At 39.2% G+C, this 4189-nt stretch overlaps 1 pseudogene; it reads right to left on the reverse strand.

Moving 5' to 3' along the window:
- The window catches only part of LOC101569734, a 31246-nt pseudogene extending 27671 nt beyond the window's left edge, over positions 1–3575 (reverse strand).
- Between the last annotated feature and the right edge of the window lie 614 nt (positions 3576–4189).

Genomic DNA, 4189 nt, shown 5'->3' on the forward strand with positions numbered 1-4189 from the left:
AGTTCCATTATTTGAATATTATAGGTGTGTAAACTCAGCAAAATATTCTAAAAGAGTCCAGTAGTCCATAATAGTATTGGGTCTTCCACTTGACTGGCAATGTCAGAAATTGTGGACCTGAGTCCCCTACAGCTCAGCATAACAGCATGGCTTTATCATTTTGTTTTAACATCCTTTTTTTGTAAACCCTCCTCTAGATCTATAGCCATAATTGGGGTCAAGGGGAACCCTAGCCACTATTCCATACATCTGCTCTGCATATTATTTCAAAGGTCAAATGTTCAGCGATCTGTATTTAATTACCCCATGGTGTCCTACACTCTTTCTAGAAAGAGATTTGCTTGGAAAATCGGGGCAATTCTCAAATACTGGCATAGGCCAAAATAGATTTGCATGTTATGAATATAGCAGGCCTCTCTCACATAGTTGCCCAACAAGTAGAATCTGTTTCATGTTAATGGAATACTTGGGAGGGCAAATTCAGCAAGAGCAGTAATTTAAAATTAAAGAATACCAGCCCATTCCTTAATTGGGTCATTTAGTTGGTCTGATGATTTTTACGTTCTGTGATATTCGTATTCTGAGGAATAGCTGTCAAAATTTATTTCCCATTTTATAGGTTGTCCCTTTGTTCTACTAATGGATCTGTTTATTGTATAGAACCTTTTGAATTTGATAAGATCACATTTATTGATTCTTGTTATTATTTCTTGTGCAATTCCAGTTCTGTTTAGAGAATAACTTCCTACACCTATGACCTCAAGCGTTTTGCATATTTTATTTCCCAATAAATGCAGTGTTTGTGTTATTTATTTGTTTATTTTTTTGTATTTTAGGGAAGGGTCTACAGGGTGTTCATGGTCTCACTACTAGATCGAACTCATAATGACCTTCTTGTTTTACAGCCTCCCAAGAGCTGGGATTATAAGAGCACACCACCATGCCCTGTCTCAATCACCATCTCAGCATGCCCTGGGGCGAGGCTGGCACAACAGGCCTGGGGATTGAACCCCTATCGCCTGAGACTGCTTGCAGGTGCTTTAATCCACAGAACTATTTGGCTGGCCCAATGTTTATGTTTTAATGTTTAGATCTTTGATACATCTTGATTTTAGTTTCGTACATGGTGAGATATATGGTTCCAGTTACAATCTTCTGCAAACAGATATCCAGTTTTCTAAGCACAATTTATTGTATAATCTCTCTTTCCTTCAACATATGTTTTTGGCCCCTTTGTCACAGAACAAATACAGAACAAATAGCTAAATGTATCTGTGGATGTTTTTGTATTCTTTATTCTGTTTCATTGATCCACATTTCTGTTCTTGTTCCAATATCATGTGAAACAGTCAGATCATCCAAAATAAAAGCACTGACCAAGAAATGAGCAGGTAAAACAAACATGTACTTCCCAGAGAGATAAATGCAAATTTTCACCCAATATATGAAAAAATTGTTCAAATCTCTGTACACCAGAGAAATGCAAATTAGAAAATGCTGATATCCCATCTTACATGAGAAAGTATGGCAATCATCAGGAAATTAAAAATAACAAATCCTGGAGTTGCTGTGTTAGAATGTAAACTAATACAATCAATATGGAAATTTCTCAAAGAACTGAATATAAATCCAATATGACCCAGTTGTTCCCCTGCTGGACATCTTTTCCAAAGAGCTAAAATGCCATACTATAATGACACATGCATACCAATGTTTATATAGGCATGATTCATAGTAACTAAATCCTTGAAGCAGCCTCTTTACCGATCAACAGATGGTTGCATAAACAAAATGTGATAGAGGCCGGCCAAATAGCTCAGCAGATTAAAGTGCCTGCAAGCAGGGGCTCGATCACAGGGCCTGCCATGCCGGCCCCACCCCCGGGGAGTGCTGAGATGGCAATTGAGACTGGGCGTGGTGTGTGCCTGTAATCCCAGCACTTGGGAGGCTGTAAACAGGGGGATCACTATGAGTCCAATTTAGTAGTGAGACCCTCAACACCCTGTAGACTCTTCCCTAAAATACAGAAAAAAAATAAAGAAAATGTGATACAAATACACAATGGAATACTGCTTGGCTATAAAGAGAAACAAATCTGAGATATCTGTAGAAAAATATCATGTTGAGTGAAAGAAATCAGACACAAAAACTTAAATACCACATAGTATCACTTATCTGAGTGTTATGGTTTATATCAAGATGTACCCCAAATGTGTCATGCAGTCATGGGGTGGGATTCCAGATTTTTTTCTTTTGAATCTGAAATTGAATTCAACACCTTGTGCTTGCCAGGCTGGCACTGTGCCACTGATCTGTCTCCTTGGACCCAGACTTTTGGATTGATTTATGGTCCAATCCTTAGATTATGGTTGTGAGTGCTACCACCCCTGCAGTATGTAGCTTTCATACAGTGTTAGAGAGGGAAAGAGGCTTACTCTCATGCTCTTCTCTTCTGCTCTTCTTGCATTTGCTGTTCTCTGCTGCCCTCTGCCATGTGCCACTCTGCCTTGGATCCAGTTGAGTATGGAGTGAAATCTTCACAAACTGTGAGCTAACTAAAACTTTCCATAATACTGGATATCTTAGCAATGAGATGTCTCAGCAATGGGAGAAAAGTAACCAAGACAATATTTGGTACCAGATAAATGGGGTTGTTGCTGTGACTACACCTGACCATGTGGTTGAAAAGCCTTTGTGAATAGCTTGTGGCAAGACTTTAAAAAAACACATAAAATGACTATATTTCAAAATGCAACTTTTGTACAAGTAAACAAAACACCAAAGTACATAGGAAATATAAATTTTTTTCACAATAACAATGAATGATAAAAAACATTTTTACATAGTGAATTATCTATAGACCCTTAAGAATCAGTAATAGATTGTTACTACAATGGTATATGAAACAAAAAATAAGATGAGATGGTTTAAATAATGCCACATATTTTTATAAGACTTTCCAATCTTTCAGAGATGTCGCTTAAAAAAGTAGCGCTGAAACATCCTAGACTGTTCTGTAAGAGAGATTCTGGTCAGAGTTCAGAAGACCACAAGGCTGACAGAAATCCCACCAGTAAAAATGTTTGGGAGGTTTCTGCTGGAAACAAGGACTGAATTTGTTGTGGGATTCCAGAGAATTCATGTTATGTCTTGGCAAAAGTTTGTCTGCATTTTGCTTATGTCCAGAGACTTTGTTTGAGACTGAGATTAAGGGTTGGGGGCTAATTATTACAGCAGAAGAAATTTCAGGGGAGATGAATGTTGAGACTGTGGAATGGCTATTGGTGGGGCCTTTTAGAGAGATCTATGTTGAGAATCAAGGGCAAAGAGCCCGCAAGGCGATTCAAAATCTGAGTTTGGCCAGATAGATAGCTTTAGTAATGCTGTGGAATTCAAAGATAATGCTGAGATCTCCAATGTTGAGAACAGGTGAATAGCAAAGATGACCAGAGGGCATCATAATAGAAAAGATGGCCTGAAAGCATCATAATAAACAGCAGTACCTCTACCCTTTGCAGCTTCAAACCTGCAAAAGTGAAAGACTTCGCTTTGAGGAGAAATCCCCAGAGCACCATGTACTAGAATGGTAGCAGAAGCACCTTGTTCCAGAATGGAGATAGCAGCCCCAGGTTTCAGATGGAAGCAGCATAGAGATTTTGTTCCTAAGAATCAGGTTCAGAGTGTTCAGCCATACAGGCACTTGACCCCTGAATCCAAGAGAGAAGAAACCCTGGCTACTACTCCAGCTGGCAGCAGACCTTGGTATCATCAATGTGGGAATGGTTTTAGGAGTGTGCAGAATGCAAGAGTTCTGAAGTTAAGAAGTCTTCCACATAGATTTCTGAAGGCTTGGGTAGCCAGGCAACATACCTCTGAGAGGGCAGTGTATAAAGCTATAAGGGTGAAGTCACAGGTGCAGTGGAGACCCTAGAAGTTTGAAGAAGACAGGAACATGATTGTCTGAGGAAAACTGCACAGAGAGCACAGTGGGCCCAAGAAAGAGGCCTTGGGATCTACAATCACAGGAAGTATCATAGAGGTTTAACCATGTGGAGCTCACTCACAATTTGCCATAGATTGTGGAACTTTTAGTCTGCCACACATTGCCTCATATGTTGTAAGTTGAACTGCAGAACTTATTGTTTGCCCTGGTGGATATTTTTATTTGCTTTGGTACAATTCCTTTGCA

This window comes from Octodon degus, unplaced genomic scaffold (genome assembly GCF_000260255.1).
Source record: "Octodon degus isolate 3935 unplaced genomic scaffold, OctDeg1.0 scaffold00301, whole genome shotgun sequence".
In the NCBI taxonomy this organism is placed as follows: domain Eukaryota; kingdom Metazoa; phylum Chordata; class Mammalia; order Rodentia; family Octodontidae; genus Octodon; species Octodon degus.